Raw genomic sequence first — 23267 nt, forward strand, 5'->3', positions numbered from 1 at the left:
AATATAATTCAATTCAATTCAATTGTATTTATATAGCGCCAAATCACAACAAAAGTCGCCTCAAGGCGCTTCATAGATAATACACTCTGCTACCCAACTCTCAGTCAGTGATATTCTGAAAAGCAAATGAACAGCTCATCACTTCAACTTTGGAGAAAAACTAAATATTTTTACCCTGCGCAAAAATCAAATGCAAAATTACCGTCACATTTGTGAAACGTGCATGCCAGCCTTTTTTGTTGTCACCACGGTGCATATATTAGTCAATCAAAAGCATTCGGAACTAACATTCATATTTCCTCTGCCCCATTTATCTCTGTATGAAACTATGTTTACCTCCAAGTGAAGCAGACCACATGGTGACGATGTTTTAAGAGAGAGTCACAATACAACACAAAATGCAAAAATGCAGAGAGGAAAGACTATCTTCTGCAATCTGGTCACATGAGGACACACACAGTGGGATGTTTGTTATTAGCATAGTACATGTAACATTACAATCAGGCTTGTCCATGACAGCCACTTTGTACATCTTTACAGACAGACTGAAAGCACTAGAATTCAACTCATCTTATCCACAGCATGATGAGATACATAAAGGATATGAACGGCTCATCACTTCAACTTTGGAGAAAAACGTCTGGGTTTCAGCATTAGTATGGCTTTCTTTCAGTATGTCCAGCACTGTGGTTTTGATAGTTTTCTTGTCGGCTTTGGAGAGGTTTGCTTTGAGTTTGAGCAGAGCCGAGACATGTTTTTCACTGTTGGGGACACAAAGAAGAAAGGGTTAAAAAAAGTGTATCATGTATTTCATGATTATGTTTATGATGCTTGCCTGGGGACTCTGTTGTCCTACTGGGAGACTTCAATGCTCATGTGGGCAATGAAAATGAGACCTGGAGGGGCGTGATTGGGAGGAATGGCGGTACCTTTGGATTGGCATACTGGGATGGTGGTTCCCATCTTCAAGAAAGGGGACCGGAGGGTGTGTTCCAACTACAGGGGGATCACACTCCTCAGCCTCCCTGGATGGTAGGGTGCTGGAAAGGAGAGTCCGTCCATTCGTCAAACATCAGATACAGGAGGAACAATGCGGTTTCCGTCCTGATCGTGGAATACAGGACCAGCTCTTTATCCTCTTAATGATACTTAAGGGTGAATGGGAGTTTGCACAACCAGTCTACATGTATTTTGTGGACTTGGAGAAAGCATTCGACCGTGTCCCTCAGAGTGTCCTGTGGGAGGTACTCCAGGAGTATAGGGTGTTTGGCCCATTGCTACGGGCCATTCGATCCTTATACAACCGTGGCAAGAGCTTGGTCCGCAATGCCGGCAATAAATCGGACTAGTTGTCGGTGGGTGATGGGCTCTGCCAGGGCTGCCCTTTGTCAATGATTCTGTTCATAATTTTTATGGACAGAATTTCTAAGCATAGCCAAGTGGCGGAAGGATTTCACCTGGGTTGTCTCAAAATCTCATCTCTGCTTTTCGCAGATGATGTGGTTCTGTTGGCTTTATCAGGTAATGCCCTCTCACTGGAACAGTTCGCAGCCGAGTGCAAAGCAGTGGGAATGAGAATCAGCACTTCCAAATCTGAGGTCAGCCGGAAAAGGGGGGAGTGTCCACTCCACGTCCGGTACAAGTTCCTGCCCCAAGTAGAAGAGTTTAAGTATCTCGAGGTCTTGAGATACTGGGAATGGAGAAGGGAGTGGGAGATCAACAGATGGATTAGTTCTGCGGCTGCATTGATGCAGACACTGCACTGGTCTGTCGCGGTGCAGAGAGCTGAGTGTAAAAGGGAAGCTCTCAATTTAACGGTTGATCTACAACCCCACCTTCACCTATGGTCCCGAGTTGTGGGTAGTGACTGAAAGAACGAGACCACGGATACAAGTGGAGGACATGAACTTCCTCCGAAGGGTGGCTGGCCTCTCCCTTACAGATAGGGTGAGAGGTTCGGCCGCTGCTCCTCCATATTGAAAGGAGCCAGTTGAGGCGGTTCTGGGCATCTCCTGGGTGAGGTGTTCCAGACACGTCTTTTTCTGTGTGTAACCAGTTTCCTGCCTCTGACACACATTCTTCCTAATAGCTGTCAGTAACACATCACCACACCTATTTAAACTTCTGAAAAAAGTGAAGGTGGAAAATGTGTCAGTTTCTGTTTTAAATACAACAGTAATTGGAACTCGTATTGGTGACACTGATATGTGCCTAGATGTACATGAATTCCAGGTTTCCACTAGTTTTACCAAATAACTCCCCATGAAATCATACACTTCTGTGGTGCTGATGCTTTCAGACACACAGACAGTCTATATGTGAGTGCTATCAACAGCAGTGTTTATGTCCCCTGATTCCCTTTTTCCTTTTCCTTTAAGGTTAGAAATAAGAGGTCTATACAGTTGGGTTTCCGGTGCCACATTTGGAAGAAAATCTTTCTTTTCACTCTAATTAACAGCATTGACTTCATCTGCACACAATGCTCTCTCATGCCAGCATATTTTAATTTCAATGAATGCTAAGAAGAAACATCTGAAACCAACTGAGATGTTTGGCTCAGTCTACTTGCTGTTCCTCCTCACCTATCGATAAAAAGTGCAGTTGTTTTTGTATAAAGTAAATAATGTCTGAGTCAATTCAAAAGTTACCTGAGGTCGGGATAAGCAGATCCCAGTGAAACGATTTGCATCTGTATGGCAGGAATATCTTGGAGTTTTAGCACTTCTGCAATCTTGGTCAGGATTTCCTTTAACCAGTCTTGTTTGGATCCCTGTGAAGACAAATCAGTGACGTCAGTTTAGTCTGCAAGTTTCCCCAAACTGTAATCAACATAACTGGAGTTATTACACTGGGGTTTCCCAAGATCGATGATGTATTTGATACGTTCTTTCAGTTTCATGAATAATGTCTTTATTTATGCACCATGTAGTCATCAACCAATGGTCAGATCTTTGAAACATTTGTAACTACAGTCCAGTTGTCCTTAAATGGTTTTTTTCCCTTCATTTCTACCATGTTTTAGTCCATGTAAAATGTTTGTATAAAATATTAATTTATTAGCTACAGATAAAAATCTGTAATTTAAAAATCTTTATGACAAGGGCACTCATCATCTAACTTATATATTGACTGTTGGTCCGTCATTTTCTATGAGTCAATACCTTTGTTCTTAACCCTCTCAGGCTCAAATTAAACTTTTTGTTGCTAATGCACAACCAAGTCCTGCAGTGGTACTTCTGAGTAAAAAAAAACTCATAAAATATGTATGTAGGGTTAATCAGGTTGTTAGTTTTTAACTGTTGCAAATCAGCAACGCCTGCCTCGAGAGGGTTAAGGAATGAGTCAGGTTTTCCATTCCATTTCTTCTATATCCTTGGAGGCTGACATTTTAGCCAACTCCTCTGACTTCCTTTTTGAACTTTATAGAACTTTTAGTCAAAACTTCCAAACCAAATGAATGTGAAATGCAGCTGATTCTTATTCTTATGTTTTCCAGAGCTCAGCAGAAATCTGATCACTTTTGGGTTTTATTCATGTCTCAGCTAAAGTGTGCAGTGAAGGTGAGTCTCACCATTCTGGCAAACAGCTCGTGCAGTCTCTCTGCATTTTCTTGCACAGTCTCGTAAGCCTTCAGCTGACGATCCTTGTCCTTCAGTTTGACCTCTCCTTTCAGGAGCCTCTGGACATATTCCACTGTCACTTCCTGGTGAAGCTGACCAATCAGCTCCTGAATTTAGCCCAAGTATATAAGTAGTCAGAGCACATCATAATCCTTTTACTTAAACATTAGCAATGAAGGCAATAATGGCCATTCAATCCAAAACAAAGTTTCCTCCTTTTACCTGGTAAGAGGACTGACTGGAACCCTGAAGTTCTTGAAGCTGGTCTTCAGTGCTGTTCAGCAGCTTCTCAAACGTGTTCTTCTTCAGCCAGTCACTGGTTCCCACCTTCTGGTAGTGTGGCTGTGTGAGGAACAAATAACACATTGTTTTAAAATCTTTGATTAAAACATGTTAGGATTTAATCCTGAGGATTATTGATATCTGCAGTTGTAAAGAACTTACTTTGAGGACCTTGCGCACAGGGGTTAATAAATAAGTGTGGGCAGACTGTTTCATCTCAGTCAGGACCTGCAAACAGTTTTCCCGCACATTCTCTGGGAACAGATCGTGCTTCTCAAAGAAGTCCCTTTAGACAGACCACACAGGACACATTAGCTCACAGTGAAGTATTCTCCTTTTATGATGAAGTTAAAATCTGAATTTCCATCTAACTGGATCAGAAACATACCTGAACTGTTCGACACAGCTGAGGTTTGCCTTTATGAAAGCTTTGCTGTGCGGTTTGTTCTGCCTTATGATGTCTTCATGAAACTCTTTATACCTGCAGAAGATTAAGAACAGCTTTCACTTTTATTATCTTGTTATTACCAAACATAAAACTAAAATGTATTTTCAAATTTAAATATTTAAAAGACAGCCTTGTGAAGCCTTGTTACCTCTGCATGAAGTCTGTCAGGTTGGATGTTATTTCCTGGGCCTTGTGTCGGTCTCTTACAGTTATATGTGCTGATGTCACGATGCCGTTGATCAACTGAAGACAAATGTATTGACAAATCAGTGGCAGTTTCAAGTACTCAAAGCACTTTACACAGCAATGCACTTCCATCATTTTCAGATCCAGTTAAACACCAGGAACCAAACCCAGTGCTTTACAATGTTAGTGACAAACCCAAGTGATTAAACTACGGAACCATGGGAGGGTTTGAAACTGTGACTCTGATCTGACAGTAAATACGTTTCTATAAATGACCCAAACAAAAATAATTGTCTTCCTTGTTTGTTAATCTTTTTCTCAAAGTTTTTCAAAGTCTTTTTCAGTTTGGTTAATATGTGCAGCAGGCTGGAAAATATTTGTCTGCACTTCTTTGGAAAGTTCTAAAGTGGATAACAGAGTAAATGTCATTTTGCACATTTTGTTCTCCTATAATCAAAACAATGCTATGTCATTACTTCACCACAACAATTTTATTGCACAGTTCTGATATAGCAATGTATTCTCACAATGGTCAATGTGGCGGTGGTGAGGTCCCTGGCTCAACTGCAGGGGAGGAGTGGAGCAGTGAGCTCAAGGGTGATGGAGGGACCCCTCTTGAGGTGTCAGGGATTTAACTAATGAGGTTTCTCTCTTTGTAAATAATGAAGCCAGAGACCTAAGATGAGAAGTGTGTGAGCTGGAGACCAGCAGGAAAACAGGTGGAGTGGGTGCCGTACCTGTCAACAAGCAAATGATTTGCAATAAACACTCCTCAACATGATGCAGTGTGTCAGGTGAGTCACTACAGTCAACAATTACAAGTCAACAAACGCATGACTCACTATAAGAATCCTTGAAGTTGACCACCACAAGTGACACCTTTCACTTTATATTAACACCTTTTTATAAAAGCATCAATTCAAGCCTCTTTTATATCAAGTTGTAGCAACTCTACGGCAACTGTACCTGGATGACATCATAGGCCACAGGACTGGCGTTGCAACCATCATCTCTTGTCGGCTCCTTTCCTTGATCCCACTCTTTCTTTGCTTCATCCAATACTCGGCCAATATAAATCATCAGGTCGCTCTAAACACACAACAACACACAGCTGCCAGTTTTAAACCGCTTTCATGTGTAAAGATTTAATTACTGACAGTAATAATTACATCTACAATATTATGTCTAAAAAATATCCGTTAAAACCAGCAACTCTTTGATGCTGCATTTACACATCTCACTTTAAGCCCTGCAATGACCATACTGATTAACTGGATACACGCCTCAGATACACTGTGTTACCTGTTGTTTGCTGAGGTACTGCTCCTCCAGAGCTTTCAGTAACTCGTCAGGAAGCAGGTTTCCCAGCGCTTCAGTATTGATATTACTGGCCAGCTCAGGTTTTTCAAGGATTCTGGTACACAGAGCAGATAACACATGAGTTTCTATAAACACCCCAAGTTGTGTTTAGTCTATAAAAATGGCATTTTATTTTGCACATTAAGAAAACAAGAAATTAGCCGTTACATTTGTATTATTATTCACTATCTGTAATTGCTCAGGTATTTATTCTTCTAAAAACAATGAAGGACCTCACACTGACAGACATCATCATGTTTAGTCACAGAAAGATGCTGCTTCAAACAATAATTGAACTGGTGGCTTACCCTGGATAAAACTCCTTCACCCATCGCAGGAGGAAGCTGCAGTCCTTGTCATCCAGAACAAAGTCTGCAATCTTTTTGAGTCTTGCGCTGAAAGTTTGATGGTACTGTCTTGCATAAAAGTTACAGATGTCCATCTCTGGTGGGTAGCAGTTCTTCACAACCTCCACCACCCGCTGCAGGTCCTCCTTCAGCTGCCTGCCCATGGACTGGATCTCTGCCTCTATAGATGACTGGTTCACGGGATCACCAATGGGGCTTGATGGATTATCCATACGCCCATTTACTAATTTTTGAAGCACTTCATCATGGTGTTTCTTCCACTTCTTGGGCCTCCAGGCTGGTGGAGTCTGGCATCTTTGTTTCCACAGCTGGTCCTGCTCTTCCTCAAGGTTGATGGCTTTCACCGCAGATGTCAAAGCAGACACCTCTACCTCAGTGCTGAGAGAAAGACTCTTCTGCAGAATCTGCCATACACGCTCTTCAAGGGCTTTATGGTCTGCAGCAAGCTTTTCTACTGCTTCCTTGTTGGCCTCAGCCTCAGCTGTCTCCCAAAACAGATGTTTCTCCCTGTCTATCAGTTGCTGAGTGGCCTCACAAAAGGCTTGCATTTCAAGATATTCCTCAAACGTAGATTTCACTGGTGGACAATAACAAAGACAAATCTTTGAATTTCTTTTAGATTAGTACTATTTTATAGTTCAATCACCCAGGCTCTCTGGGGTTCTCTTGGTATTTATCACTAAACATCTAAACAAATCTTCCTAAACAGTGAAATGAATGCTGCACATGTACTATATACACATAATTAAATATCATGAAAATAATTGTAATTAAACTTATGCCATGGATATTAACATGGGATTCAACAAATAAAAAAATATTTGTACTTCCCACCTTCCACCGAGGAGCGCCTATCCTCGTGTCCTTTCCGTCTAAAAGAAAACTCTCTCTTAACAGTATTATTGGGATCTGAAAGAAAAAAGCACACAGTTTAATGAAGTTTGAATAACAGACTGCAGACATGAGTTCTGGTCTTTTGTTTTCTTCACTTTCCACAGACAAGCATCAGCAGTGCTTTTTGTTGTGAACTCAGTGTCAAAAAAAATGTTGTCTTTTTGCCCATTATTGTCATGTGTAGCTGTGGCAGGCATGAAGGAGGTGGACCCAAGTGCAGAACTCAAACATGAAGGATGAACTAAAGGTGGCAGTTTTATTGCTGGGGAAATTGTTAAAAGCGTAAACTCACAAGAAACACCAAAATTTAGAAAAATGGAAAATAGTAACAAAAACACTGGGAAAAGAAAACTTACACCAAGAAACTACAAATGAGGAGCTACATTGAAACTAGAAACACATGGAGATTTACACACATGAGGAGGTACGATGTGACAAAGGGCAAAGAAAAGCACAGGGCTTAGATATTCAGAGGAGTAATAAGTGAAACAGGAGCGAGCTCTGCCGCAAGCTTTTCTACTGCTTCCTTGTTAGCCTCAGCTGTCTCCCAAAACAGATGTTTCTCCCTGTCTATCAGTTGCTGAGTGGCTTCACAAAAGGCTTGCATTTCAAGGTATTCCTAAAATGTAGGTTTCACTGGTGGACAAAAACAAAGAAAAATTGTTTTTAATTATCAGCACTATTTAATAGATGAATCGCCCAGGCTCTGTTAAACTGCTTTGATACTTTCTCAAGTTTTCACCCCTAAAGATGAAACAGGTCAGAAGAAGCGTTTATAGCCATTATTTTTTTGTTTTTGTTCCACAATTTTACTGTGGAAAACACTTTTAATTATAACATGTTTCCTACTGCAACTTTGGACCTCTGACCTTTATAACGATTTGAATACATGTCCAATGTTCCTGAATAAGTTTTGTTGGGAAACAAAATAAACAGATCAAAAAATGTTTGATATTTATTACTTAACATTTAAACAAATCTTACTAATGAGTGAAATGAATGCTGCACATGTACAATATGCACATAATAATTAATAATAAGAAAATAAGAAAAATAATTATAATGAAACTTTCAACTATATTAAAATGGAGTTCAACAAATAAAAAATAAAAAATATTTGTACTTCCCACCTTTTTCCTCCTTCGAGTCTTTAGAAGGGAGTGTATCCACTTCCCTTTTCCATCTCCATAGAAAAGATTTGCTCATTCTCTTTAATCTTTTATCAAACATACGGGGTTCTAAAAAAGAAAAGCAAACATTTTAATGTAGTTTGAATAACAGACTGCAGGTTTTCTCCCCTTCCCACAGACAAACATCAGCAGTGCTTTTTGTTATGAACTCAGTGCCCAAAAAATTATTGTTGTTTTTTTGTCCACTATAATGACCACCGCAGAGAACATTTTATTAAACATTTTACCGAGAAAAAATCCTGTGCAGATTTTAGCCACTTTGGTTTGTTCTTTCATGACTGCATGATTGTAAATATGAAATCTGATAAAAGGGCTTTTTAACAGTCATTTGGAGTTTTTATAGTAAGGTCAGGGGTAACAATCCATGCATTAATGAGGTACATTTAGTTGTTAATATACTGGTTGTCCAGCCATCAAAAAACTCTAAGTCCAAAGTGTCACATATAAATGAATATTGGCATTTACGTGGTTTCATTTTTACAGTGCATGGTTAAGTTAGCAATTACATCCTGGAAATATTCTAGATTTGCAAAAATGTACCACTTTACATACATTAAATATTTTTTTAACACATAGATTATTGACCAGGTTAAAAATATTATTTGAAGGCATCAAATCAGGATTCAGGAAACTGTGATGAATATAATCACTAATAAATGTTAATGTTACACTACTAAATACAAATAGCAGCTTTACTTAGTCTAAGGAGCTTGGAAAGACAAGCATCTGGACTTCTTTAAGTTGCTTGAAGACGTTTCACCTCTCATTGGCAGTGTTGGGTAAGTTACTTTAAAATAGTAACTTAGTTACATTACTAGTTACTTCTCTCAAAAGTAACTCAGTTACTTCAAGTTACTCGTTACTTTCAAAGTAACTAGTTACTAGGGAACGTAACTTTGGTTTTACTCAGAATTCTCTTGTTAATGTGTTGCTTCCATAACTTTGCCAGTCTTCTAGCTTGCTTACTTGCCACAGTGCACTGTGCCACCGACCAATAGAAAGGAAAAGATAATGTGCATATTTCCACGAGAGAAATCCCACGCCTGGACCGTCATTGACCGCCGCCATGATTCTAGCCTACGTCACAGCGTCATGTGCGCCTTTTACATCCAACACAAAAACTGCAGTCGTGGTGCTTTGATTGTACTCAGAACTCAGAAATTCTGCCTTCTGAATAGGAAGATGTAGGTAACACCAGACTGCAGATGAGCTGCATACAGGGCTGGACTGGGACAAAAAAAAAAATCAGCCCGGGCATTTTGACTAGAGACCAGCCCACTATTATAGGAAAAATCATAAAGCCTTTGAATGAAAACAAACACTGTTGTGACAGTGATGTACACTGTTCTGATGGTATATATGCATCAATATATAAATCGTTTGTTGTAAGATTCAGATAATTATTTTTTAAAAGCGAGACATTTTAAATGAGAATAAGAAAGAAAAGTATTTCTTTGTGCCCCCCTCTCCCTGTTAATGTCCTACCTGCCCCCTGGCAACACTTTGCTAGATCCGCCCCTGCACAGTTACCAGCTGTCAGCTACATAAAAAAGGATCCTGGTGTTATTTGTCTCTCAGAAACAGTTCATAACTTCAACTCATTCATGTCACCTAAAAGGTAAACCTGTTTCTCCATCACAGCTCTGATGATCCAGTAAGGACATCTCCTGGTTTCATCTTCATGTTTCCCTCTCACCACATAACCAAACCATATCATGACCAGCAGCTTTTTTGCAGCTGTGGCTCCAGCAAACATCAGCTGATACTAGAAATTAATATTAAATAAATTCTAACAACAGCTGATCAAACGTGCTGCTGTTGTTTAGCGCGACATCCGCTGGTTTCCTCTTTCTGGCGCAAAGTGGACGATAAACAAACAAGAGAGCCGATCAGCTGATCATTGATCAGTTTCATGATTGAAGTAGAAACAGGAGAGGGAGGGGAGAGAATGAGAGAAGAAGAGGCAGCTGTGCAGCGTAAACACAGAATAACTCCAGCTTTGTGTCTTTTTCATTGTAGCTGAATTACGGGACAAACTGTTCCTTTTCACCTCAATAAGAAATGCGTAATATTTCCTCTGAATACCAGACAGGACGGTTGGCAACTCTAATAACTTATGAACAAAATAAAGTTCAACATCATTAACTTCATAGCACCACCCAGCTGTATAGAAACTCCGTCATGCTAGCTAGCACGCAGTACGAAAAAGTCAGAATAACAAAAATAAACTCCACCTAAACTTGGTTCATATCTGACCCAGAGAGACTGCAGGTCATAACTTCTTACCTGAAGTTCAGTTCACACTTGGACCGGCGGCCGCCTCGGGTCTCTTTTCCTTCTGCGTCCCTTTTCCTTCATCCACCTGCTGGCCTCCACCACTTGCTAATGTTACTGAATCTGTGGAAGCTCCGCGATAGCCACCACACGAAGTAACGAGTAACGACCCTATCTAAATCCCAGTAACGAGTAACGCGTTCCTGATTTTGGCATAATAACTAGTTACCGTGCTCGTTACCACAATAATAACGTAGTTACTGTAATGCGTTACTTAATAACGCGTTAGTCCCAACACTGCTCATTGGAGAAGCTTCTCCAGTTCTGGGGTCAAATGGTGAAGAGTCCCAGATTTAAGCCCTGTGGGAGTGTGGTGGTCCCCCCCGCCCCTCAATGAGCCTCTAACTAATCACATGAGCCAAGGTGTGAAGACGGGTGTGGGTCAGCCAAGGTTTCGGGTGAGCTCATTGTGAAACCTGGCCCCACCCTATCATGTGATTTCCTGAGGTCAGATGGCCCAGGATGTGAGTGGGCGTTAAGGCATCTGGGAAGGGATCTCAGAACTGGATTATAGATGGCAGACAGTTGGTGTCGTAAGCCATGAGGCAGTGTAGTTCACAGTCAGCCAAGGAAATCATGTCCAGAACAGAAGCCACAGTGAACATAGATGGCTTCTTTCACTCTTCTTTCAAACCATCAGTCTTCTCTGTTCAAAATGTGAACATTGGCATCCTCAAAAGAGTGACCTTTGTCCTTTAGATGCAGATGGACAGCCGAGTCTTGTCCCGTTGAGGTGGCTCTTCTATGTTGTGCCATGCGTTTATGAAGTGGCTGTTTGGTCTCTCCAGTGTAGCGGTCTGGGTATTCCTCGCTACACTCTACAGCATACACTACATTGTTAAGCTTGTGTTTAGGAGTTTTGTCTTTGGGATGAACCAGTTTTTGTCTGAGTGTGTTGCTGGGCCTGAAGTACACTGGGATGTCGTGCTTGGAGAAGACTCTCTGGAGTTCCGATACACCGGCTACAACAATGTTGTTTCGTTTGTCTTTCAGAGCCTCCCTAGTTGGTGTCTGATCTTCTTTTCTGTGCATCTTTGCTGACCTGTGAACCGCATGTTTTAAAAGCTTCCTTTACATGTACACTTTCCCCCTGAGATCCATTTCCAGACACCTTAACGCCCACTCACATCCTGTGTCATCTCTGTCATCGACCTCAGGAAATCACATGATAGAGTGATTTCCTTGGCTGACTTTGAACTACATCCGTTTTCACACCTTGGCTCGTGTGATTAGTTAGAGGATCATTAGGGGGTCCATTGTCCCTCTTGGGAGGACACTCCCACAGGGCTTAAATCTGGGACTCTCCACCATTTGACCCCAGAACTGAAGAAGCTTCTCGGATGAGAAGTGAAACGTCTTCAACTTAAAGAAGTCCAGACACTTTTCTTTCCAAGCTCCTTAGACTACAATGACCTGGATAACTGAGAACCTTCACAGACGGCAGCTTTACTTGCTCAACATTTGATTTTACTCCTGGTTGACTTATCTGCAGCCTTTAATAGTATTAATACTTCTCTTATTAACAGACTACACAACTGAGTTGGCATTACTGGTACTGCTCTCAAATGGTTTTCTTCATACTTGTCCAACAGATACTTCAGAATTTGTATGAATCAGCGTATGTCCTCATCTGCACCCCAAGTCTCAGTCCCTGCACCAGTTTCCTTTATTGTCATGGTCTCCGTGCCTGCCCGGTCGGCCCCACAAGGCTACAATTGCTGTTTCTGTTCTCTCCCTCTCTGCCTGGGCGGAGCTCACTGTGGGCTCCTGCCCTTGGCCCACACACACACCTGACAACACTCACCCATCATCACCGGGAGCACTATTTGAGGCTGGAACACAGATCCTCTCGTCGCTGGATGATTGTACCCCTAACGTTAGTGTTCTCACAGCTCTTGTGCTTCATATTCGTGATTTGTGATTAGTTGGTGACCTGCCTTCTCGTCTGCCTCAGATCTCCCCCCCCCGGGACCTGCGACCTCCCTGCTGCGGGAACGTGTGTGAGTGTGAGCGAAGAAGACATGAGCGAGTTACCCTGTGATTCCCCCGGAGTTTTGGATCCCTTCACTGTACATATATTGCACTGGCACTGTAAATAAACTACACCTTGGAGATACCTTACCGCTCTGCGTTTGAATCCCTGTACCAGATCGTGACAGAATCATCCAGCCACGGAAATGGATTCAGCAGATCCAGCGGTCTCGACTCCCACCCTCACCACTTTGGCCGCGATGCTGGCACGCCACGAGCAGATGTTCATTCACCTTCGAGCAGAGCTCGCGAACCTCACACAGGCTGTGGCCCGGCTAACACTGCTACCGGCCGCTCCACTGGTCGCCGCTCCTCCGTCGGAGGCGCCAGCTCCAGCAGTAAGTGTCGCGCCACCCACTCCCTCACCTGTTCATGTTGACAGATTCCTCCCCACTCCCAGGGCTTTCACGGGAGAGATTGATAAATGTGCTGGTTTCCTCACTCAGTGTGCCCTTCAGTTTCGCCAGCAACCGCAAGCCTTTTCTACTGATGGTGCGAAAATCGCTTATATCGTCCAGTTACTCCAGGACCGTGCTCTAACCTGGGCTCAAGCTGCGCTTCAGGCGGAGCCGGACATCACCTTTTCTGACTTTCTTACTAAGTTTAAAGGTGTGTTTGACAGGAAAGCCACAACTGCCACCGCCAGCCAGCGCTTGCTTGCGCTTAAACAAGGTAAACGCAGCATGGCTGATTTTTCTATTGACTTTTCTACCTTGGCTGAACAGGCGAAATGGGGGGAAGAGGCCCTTAAAAGTGCATTGCTCACTAATATTAATGAGGAAATAAAGAATGAACTAATGCTCCGTGAACTGCCTTCCTCCCTGGATGCGCTTCTGGTTTTGTGTATGCGGGTGGACGATCAGGTGCGCGCACATCGGAGCGCACGCGCGCGTTCGGGGCATGCCCCGCTGGACTTTTGTGGGACCCCTACTGCAGCCCATGGGTCGTGTGACGCCGACACCGGGGATGGGGAAGAGCCCATGCAGCTTGGGCGCTCACGGCTGTCGCCCGCGGAGCGCCAGCGCCGTCTTGCCTCCGGTGAGTGCGTTTATTGCAGCCGTAAAGGCCACTCTGTCTCCTCCTGCCCAACGCTGGCAAAAGGGCGCGCTCACCAGTGATCGTGAGGGTGCTGGTGGGCGATCTGTCGAGTGAAAGCCCTCTCCCCAGACTTCTTTTGCCGGCTACTCTGCGTGTTCGGACTGTTTCTCATTCTCTCTCCGTTCTCATTGACTCTGGGGCTGAGCAGAACTTTATTGACACCTCACTCGCCGCCAAACTGAACATCGCCTTGGAGCCTCTGTCACGCCCCCTCCGCGTTCACGCACTGTCGGGCCAGCGCCTGCCTGACATCACTCATGTTTCTGAATTCCTTTCATTATCTCTCTCTGGCAATCACGCAGAAAGGATTTGTTTTTTTTTTGTTTAAGGCTCCTCTCACTCCGCTGGTTCTGGGTCACCCCTGGCTTGTCCTCCACAACCCGCATATCGACTGGGAGAAGGGTGCCGTACTAGGTTGGAGTGTGGCCTGCCATATGAACTGCCTCCGGGCTGCGGCTTCCCCCGTTTCGCTCCCACCCACGGCCTCGCCGTCGGACGCCCCGGACCTCTCGATGGTTCCGCGGGTTTATCATGATCTGCGGGATGTTTTTTGTAAGGATCGGGCGCGGTCCCTTCCCCCGCACCGCCCGTACGATTGTGCCGTCGATCTTCTTCCTGGAGCTCCGCTGCCGTCTAGCCGCCTGTACAGCCTCTCCCGGCCTGAGAGGGATGCTATGGAGCGTTACATCTCGGAGTCGCTGGCGGCAGGGTTGATTCGCCCCTCCTCTTCCCCTGTCGCGGCTGGGTTTTTTTTCGTGGATAAGAAGGATGGTTCGCTGCGGCCGTGTATTGACTTTCGGGGCCTTAATCAGATCACTGTTAAGAACAAATACCCTTTGCCGTTGCTTTCCTCCGCCTTTGAACTGCTTCAAGGCATGACCGTCTTTACCAAGCTGGATCTGCGCAACGCTTACCACCTGGTGCGCATCAGAGAGGGGGATGAGTGGAAGACTGCGTTCAATACGCATCGGGGCCACTTTGAGTATCTCGTGATGCCGTTTGGGCTGACTAACGCCCCCGCAGTGTTTCAGGTGATGGTTAATGATGTCCTTCGTGATTTTGTTAACCGTTGTGTATTTGTGTACTTGGATGACATCTTGATCTTTTCTAAGACACTCGAGGAGCACAAGGTCCATGTCCGGCAGGTCCTGCTACGCCTTCTGGAGAACCGGCTCTTTGTGAAGGGGGAGAAGTGCGATTTCCACGTGGCGTCAGTGAGTTTTCTGGGCCACATTATCGAGAAGGGGGACTTGCGGACTGATCCGGAGAAAGTGCGGGCTGTGGTGGAATGGCCTACTCCTCCTGATCGCCGCCAAGTGCAACGTTTTTTGGGATTCGCCAACTTTTACAGACGGTTCATTCGCGATTTCAGCAGAATCGCTCTCCCTCTCACTAAACTCACCTCTCCCAAAGTTCCCTTCCAGTGGGATTCTGCCGCTCAGCGAGCCTTCGCCCTGCTCAAGGACAGGTTCACCACTGCTCCCATACTCCGGCAACCGGACCTTACACGGCAGTTCGTTGTGGAGGTGGACGCGTCGGACTCCGGGGTTGGGGCAGTTCTGTCTCAACAGCTGGACGGTAAGCTGCACCCGTGTGCCTTTTATTCTCGCCGTCTCTCCCCAGCAGAGTGTAACTATGACATCGGAGACCGGGAGCTTCTGGCCGTCAAGCTGGCCCTGGAGGAGTGGAGACATTGGTTGGAGGGAGCGGCACAACCATTCATCGTCTGGACGGATCACAAGAATCTGGAGTACCTGCGCTCGGCTAGACGTCTCAATTCCCGGCAAGCCAGGTGGGCGCTGTTTTTTGCTCGTTTTGACTTCACTATCACCTACAGGCCAGGAACACGGAACGTAAAGCCAGACGCCCTGTCCAGGCAATTCTCCATCACTGGGGAGGACTCGGACCCTGAGCCTGTCCTCCCGGCCGCCTGCGTAATTGGAGCCATCTCCTGGGAGATCGAGGGGCTCATCCAAGAGGCGCAGGAGACCGAACCGGATCCTGGTACTGGTCCACCTGGTCGCCTCTTCGTTCCTTCAGCCGTCCGCTCTCAGGTTCTCCAGTGGGCTCACACCGCCCGCTTTTCATGCCATCCTGGGGTCCTCCGCACCTGCTCGTTCCTCCGACGTTACTTCTGGTGGCCTGCTATGGCTAGGGATGCCAAGGAGTACGTAGCGGCCTGTTCGACCTGCGCCCGGAATAAGCTTTCGAACCGCCCTCCACCGGGTCTTCTGCAGCCTCTCCCTACACCAGCCCGACCGTGGTCCCATGTTTCTTTGGACTTTGTCACGGGGCTGCCGCCCTCCGCTGGTAACACCGCCATACTTACCGTTATCGATCGTTTCTCCAAAGCTGCACACTTCGTCGCCCTCCCGAAGCTCCCCTCTGCCTTGGAGACGGCCCGGCTCCTCACCTCCCATGTGTTCCGTCTTCACGGGATCCCCGAGGACATCGTCTCGGATAGAGGGCCGCAATTCACGTCCCGTGTTTGGAGGGAGTTCTGCTCCGCACTGGGGGCCAAGGTCAGTCTGTCTTCCGGTTTCCATCCACAGAGTAACGGGCAATCAGAGCGGGCCAACCAGGAGCTGGAAGCTGCCCTCCGCTGTGTCGCTTCGCACAACCAATCGACCTGGAGTGAACAGCTTCCATGGATCGAATACGCCCACAACAGCCACACGTCCTCCGCCACGGGCAAGTCTCCCTTCGAAGCGTCCCTGGGCTATCAACCGCCTTTGCTCCCAGCCATCGAAGGTGAGCACTCCGTTCCTTCTGTACAGGCTCACCTCCGCGGGTGCCGTCGTGCCTGGCGGGCGACTCGGGCTGCCCTACTCCGTACTAAGGAGCGGAACAAGACCCTCGCTGACCGTCGCCGGACACCGGCCCCCGTGTACACCATCGGTCAACAGGTATGGCTGGCTACCCGTTTTGTGCCGCTACGGACTGAGTCAAAGAAGCTGTCTCCTCAGTTTATTGGCCCTTTTCCCGTGGAAGCCGTTGTGAACCCTGTGTCTGTCCGCCTCAAGCTGCCGCGCAACATGCGCATTCACAATGTCTTCCATGTGTCTCAGGTCAAGCCGGTGCTCTCCAGCCCGTTGTGCCCTCCCTCCAGGGCCCCGCCGCCCCCCCGGCTCGTGGATGGTCAGCTGGTCTACAATATCACCCGCATCATGGACTCCCGGCGCCGGGGTCGGGGTTTTCAGTACCTGGTTGACTGGGAGGGCTACGGGATAGAGGAACGCTCCTGGGTGCCTCGAGCTGCTGTCCTGGATGGGGCCATGCTCCGGGACTTCCACCGCAGGCATCCAGGTAAGCCTGGTGGGTCACCGGGAGGCTCCCGTTGAGGGGGGGGTACTGTCATGGTCTCCGTGCCTGCCCGGTCGGCCCCACAAGGCTACAATTGCTGTTTCTGTTCTCTCCCTCTCTGCCTGGGCGGAGCTCACTGTGGGCTCCTGCCCTTGGCCCACACACACACCTGACAACACTCACCCATCATCACCGGGAGCACTATTTGAGGCTGGAACACAGATCCTCTCGTCGCTGGATGATTGTACCCCTAACGTTAGTGTTCTCACAGCTCTTGTGCTTCATATTCGTGATTTGTGATTAGTTGGTGACCTGCCTTCTCGTCTGCCTCAGATCTCCCCCCCCGGGACCTGCGACCTCCCTGCTGCGGGAACGTGTGTGAGTGTGAGCGAAGAAGACGTGGGCGAGTTACCCTGTGATTCCCCCGGAGTTTTGGATCCCTTCACTGTACATATATTGCACTGGCACTGTAAATAAACTACACCTTGGAGATACCTTACCGCTCTGCGTTTGAATCCCTGTACCAGATCGTGACAGTTATATATGTCACCCCTGAGCGATCGATGTAATCTTTTTAATAGATTTTCATACCATTGCTATGCAGATGACACAGTTTACTTTTATGTCAAGCCCAACAACCTTAACAGCCTTTCCTGCCGCAGTGACTGCTTCTCTGCCATTACTAATTGGATGTAGTCAAATTTACTTCATCGCAATTTCAGTAAACCTGAGGTTTTAGTACTTGGCCCAGGCAGTTTCTCTAAGGAGATAAGTCAGTACATCGGCCCCTTCACAAATGACTTCTAAAACTAAAAACCTTGGTATCATTTTTGACCAACACCTGAATTTTGAAACTCATATCTCAAAGCTCACCCAAACTTGTTTCCTTGACCTCAGGAATATTGCGAAATTCTGTTACTAGCATAATCCTCTGCATGGACAGGACACTGCTTATACAGCAGAGCTTCTGAAACCTGATCACTGCAGCCAACCTTTCCGATCCTCTAACCAGGATCTTCTAATTGTCCCTCACTTTAATTATTAAACCAGAGGTGATTGTACTTTTGAGATTGTTGCAAACAAACTGTGGAACAGCCTTCCTCACTCAATCAGGTCTACTGACTCTGTTATTTGATTTAAAAGGTTTATTCCGGAGCCCGAAGCAGCTCTTGACAAAACAACCTGGCTAGCATGTACAGAGGCCTGACCACAACATTTTTGGAATGAGTAAAAGGAACTAGGTCTTGTCACTCAACATCACCTGTGGACCTGCATTTGTTGTACCTGGATGGCAACAAATGCCAACAAATGCAAGTCCAAAGTGTCACATATAAATTAATACAGGCATTTAATAACAAAGAGCTCATTCCTGAGCCTTGAGCAGCTCTTGAAGCAGGAGTGGTGACTTTTCCAGCAGCAGATTAGTGCCCATTGAGTGCCCCTACATCAATTGCTACTCTTGTGGAGGGGTTTGTGTGTTCCAGAGATCACAGGGGCTATAACGTTGGGGGGCTTTTGTCCCCTGGTAGAGTCTCATATGGCAAATTGGCCTTGGGTGAGGCACCAGACAAAGAGAAATTCAAAAACCCATATAAGAAGAAGATCCAGGGAATAGCATGGATTCCCAGCATAGGGTTACCGGGGCTCCGCTCTGGAGCCAGGGTGTTCCAAATGACAGTTAAAAGTACCAGGCCTTCCTGGAGTTCATGAATAGGGTGCATGAGGGTGCTCCAGCTGTGTTCTCTTACTGGGAGACTTCAACGCTCACGTGGGCAATGACAGTGACACCTGGAAAGGCGTGATTGGGAGGAACAGCCTGCCAGATCTGAACCAGAGCCGTGTTCTGTTACTGGACTTCTGTGCCAAACCACAAAACACAAACCACAACAAACACCATGTTTGAACATAAGGATGTCCATAAGTGCACGTGGCACCAGGACACCCAAGGCACAGGCTGATTTTGTAATTGTATCATTAGATCTGCAGCCATACGTTGTGGACACTCAGGTGAGTGTCCAGTTGAGCTGTCCACTGATACCATCCTGGCTGTGAGATGGATTAGGAGGCGGGCAAGGATAGTGAGGGAGAGCTGGGAATGCCTGGAAGAGGCCCCCATCTGCAAGATCTTCAACTCCCACCTCAGACAGCGCTTCGACAGCATTCCAAGGAGCCAGCAGGGGCTGGGTCCTGCAGGGTGTGCTCCAACTGTAGGGGGATCATACTCCTCAGCCTTCCTGGGAAAGTATATGCCAGGGTGCTGAGTGAGGGGAGTGGGAGATCGGCAGACGGATTGGTGCTGTGGCTGCAATGATGCAAATGCTGTACCAGTCCGTTGTGGTGAAGAGAAAACTGAGCGTAAAAAGCGAAGCTTTCAATTTATCTTCTGGACATGTCGGATTGGGAGGAGGCCCCTCTATCTCTCGGCTGGCCTGGGAACGCCTTGATGCTGGTCTATAAAGCTCTGAATGGTTTAGGACCAAAATACATCAGTGACCTCCTGACCCAGTATGAACCTTCCAGATCCCTCAGGTCATCTGGATCCGGTCTTTTATCAGTTCCCAGAGTCAGAACCAGACACGGAGAAGCTGCATTCAGCTTTTATGCTCCATATATCTGGAACAAACTCCCAGAAAGCCTCAGATCAGCTGAAACACTCAGTTTATTTAAATCCAGGTTGAAGACTCACCTATTCTCAGCTGCATTTGAATAAAGCACCAGATCCACATTTTTAAGCTTAAATTTCAAAACTTACATTTAACTACTGATTTTATCTACTGTTCTGATTTTATCTATTGTTTTTTTATTTATTTATTATTTTTAATAAATTTTAGATCATGCTTTTTATTTGTTTTTGTTTTTTAATGTCTCTGTAAAGCACTTTGAATCACCTTGTTGTTGAATTGTGCTATATAAATAAACTTGCCTTGCCTTATGTGGGTGTTTGTGTGTCCATGGCTTTGACATTGCTTTGTATTATACAAACTGAAGAATGCAAAGTTTAAGTCATGTTGGATACAGAACAGGCTGGTGCAGCACAGCGCCAGCACCTAAAAGTGAAACTGATCGGCAGAATCTTGAAAAACAGTCTGACCTCATTTCTGACCACATGATGATTTAGAGTTAATGACTTGTGGTAAATTACCTTAATTACCTAATGTGTACACCTGAAATGTATAACCTTTGATAGAGGTTGAAAAGCTTAGCATTGGAAACATTAAACACTGGGTAAAATTTTGCTGTAGTGTGTTTACGTTCGACTATGATGTGTCTTAAATGGAGTTGTTTTGATTTGGTGCTTTTCCTGCATGACATTATCAGTCCTCCATCACTGTGGAGGAATTTTGCCCCAGTTTTCTTTACAATGATGCTCTCTACAGGTCCTGCCACAGGATTCAAGCTCTGGACTTTTTCTGGGATGATTCAAGTCATTGATTGTCGCCTTTCTGTTGTGGATTTGCTGCAGTGCATGAGATCATTGTCCTATTGCATGACAAACTTTGGGCCAAAAGATGGTTTCACATTTGACTATAGAATAATTAATTTCTGGGATAAAGAGCAATGTGTTTACATCTTCCATTTTTTTGTATTTAAAGTCTGAGGTGAGTTTTTTTGTATGTTTACCAGCACCAGAGGAAAGCTTGTCTGCTTATGTATGACCCAGGCATTCCTTCATTTAGCAAACGGACATGTTCCAACAAGTTTATCAGTCTTTTTGTGTTTTGTTTGATTTTTCTACCTCGGCCAAGGAGATTATGTCTTTGATAGTGTTTGTGTGCATGTATGCATGTAATTCTGTCTGAAAACATAGTAGCTTCAAAAGTTTGGGATGAATTCTGAAACTGTAGAGCGAGGTCATGTTAACTATTCATTAAAATTTACCTTACATCCACTGAGATCTTCAATATTAACTTAATGTGTGTTTATTTGTCAGAAATTGACATAAAAGCTTAGAAACTATGATTTTTAGTCTTGTGTGCATTGTTTCTCACTGCCAGTGTTTGTACTGACAACACAAAGGTACATAGGCGATGATATATATTGGCAAGGTAAATATGACATCTCAGTTTGCATACAAATATCATGTTTTTCAAGTTAACCCTAAAATGCATTATATCTTTAAAGAAAGTTTCATCAATAGAAAGAGAATGAGCTGCTAGTTAATTAGAAATACGGGTTGGTTTAAAAAAAAAAAAATTTCCAAATTCAAATTGATTTTAATTTAAATAATCTGATATTAATACATTAAATCCTGGAACTGTTTTTTAAATATTGATTTCAACAACCACAAAACAGATAAAACTCCAAACAGTTAAAGAGCAGGTAAACAGATTCAGCAACGAGATGTAAAACAAAGAGTGGATCTTTCTCAGTGTACTTTGAGACCAATTTCCCACCAGAAATCTTTATTTTCTGCCTCATTGGCTTGCTTATTATGCACCGGTCTAAAGCGGTGTACAGTGTAGTCCAACGCTTTTCTTTTTTTCCCCACTGAATTTTTAATTGTAGAGAAAAAGTTAGTTCACTTTGTGTATGTCATGGCAACAGGATGAATACAAAGTAACTACTTTAGGATCTGTTCATAATTTGGAAAGGTTTTGACAGTACATAACCAAGACAAATGATCATAAACTTGCATTTGCAGAAATCACTGACAATACCCAGTCTTATTTAGAAATATACTATTATATAATTAGCTCACGTTAATCATGTCCAGTTATTACAGATAAATATTACCCATTACCTGCTCCTACATAATGTTTGTGTCAAAGTAAATCTGTCATTGCTATCTTCATCTGATTTTTACTGCACTACAAATTTCCTGTAGGACATTTAAAAAGAACAAAAGAAAACTAAATAAATATGTACAAATTACAACTATTTACTTTTACTGTTCCCTTAAAAGTAAACAGAGTGAGCTGCCATGGTGGAGCTTTGTCAGTGCATGTCTCCTATAATCAAACATCACCGTTAATGTCTTGGACAGGGGGGACACATTTCTGCACCTACAGTTTCTAAATGTAATGGTGCCTGCCTTCAGTCAGCTTGATAGATTTCTTTTTTTTGCTCTTTCTGCACTTTTCCCACACAACTTCTCCTTCCACCTGCACATACTGTGTGTACAATAGCACCCACTTCTCAGAGGAATGACTTCACACAGGCTTTCATGCTGGTCCTCTAGGGAAATATATGCAACCCTCACTCTCAAAAAGCTGGGAAACACTCATAATGTCAATGAAGATTTTAGGCATTGAACATAGAAGACACATCAAATGTAAGCACTGATGGCTAGCTTGCCACCAGTGCTTACATTTGAAAGCAGATTTTATGAAGACCTCAACGGTACTCACTGGGTGACGGAGGTTGTGTTGGAAGCCGGAGGCTCCTTCTAAACTTCCCCATCATGCCCACATTTATGCCACCATCAGTCGACGTCTTCTCATCGCTCTTGATGGATTTGTTGCTCTTGGTGGACACCGTGTCATTGCTGGGGTTCTCAGTGGACTTGTCCATCATTTGTGACATGTTATTCCATTATCTACCCAAATGTGAGAACGAATACAAAAGAAATGTTTAAAGACAAAGTTTGTTAAATTTTAAGTAACACGTCTGTTTGGAAGAAGTAAAAAGTAATAAATACTCAAATAAAGTAATGAAGTATTTGTATTTTGTTACTTCCCATCTCTGGATTTAAATAATAATTAAGTGAATTAGATCCTACATAATAAAACCTGTATAAGTAATGTATAAATAATCAATTCATTGTGGCTTTCACCAGGATCATCCTAAAGCTATATTACAGGTAACATTTTATATCGGATAGATTAGAAAAGATAGTGTAGAAAAACAGAGAACAACGTGTTTTTTTTTAAATTGGGGAACATTTCCTCTCATCTCTCAGGTCCTGGACTTTAAATATACTGTTTATCTGCTGTTGATCGTTTTTAGGCCTCGCAAAACTTCAATTTGTCTGGTTTACTAAATAATTCAAGGACATGCTGCACACCGTGCTGAGATAAGAAATTAGATGTCGCTGAACACAAATGTGTGTGTGTGTTTGTGTGTGTGTGTGTGGAGAGAGAGACAGCAGAGTGATTTCTCTCGCAGTTTTATTTTCAAGATTGATATTCAGTCCGTGTATGCAAACCGTACCTAG

General features: G+C 44.4%; 1 pseudogene across 1 annotated transcript; it reads right to left on the reverse strand.

Annotated features, from left to right (window-relative positions):
* Positions 1 to 571: 571 nt before the first annotated feature.
* LOC308389321 (tumor necrosis factor alpha-induced protein 2-like) lies at positions 572 to 22627 on the reverse strand (annotated as a pseudogene). Its single transcript, XR_013974738.1, has 12 exons — positions 22458 to 22627; positions 7098 to 7172; positions 6204 to 6840; positions 5839 to 5950; positions 5503 to 5625; positions 4499 to 4593; positions 4291 to 4383; positions 4065 to 4188; positions 3843 to 3962; positions 3572 to 3727; positions 2649 to 2770; positions 572 to 761 (listed from the first exon to the last, which is right to left on the reverse strand). The product of XR_013974738.1 is annotated as a tumor necrosis factor alpha-induced protein 2-like (transcript).
* Positions 22628 to 23267: the final 640 nt, after the last annotated feature.

This window comes from Rhamphochromis sp. 'chilingali' (genome assembly GCF_963969265.1).
Source record: "Rhamphochromis sp. 'chilingali' genome assembly, chromosome: 21".
NCBI classification, from domain to species: domain Eukaryota; kingdom Metazoa; phylum Chordata; class Actinopteri; order Cichliformes; family Cichlidae; genus Rhamphochromis; species Rhamphochromis sp. 'chilingali'.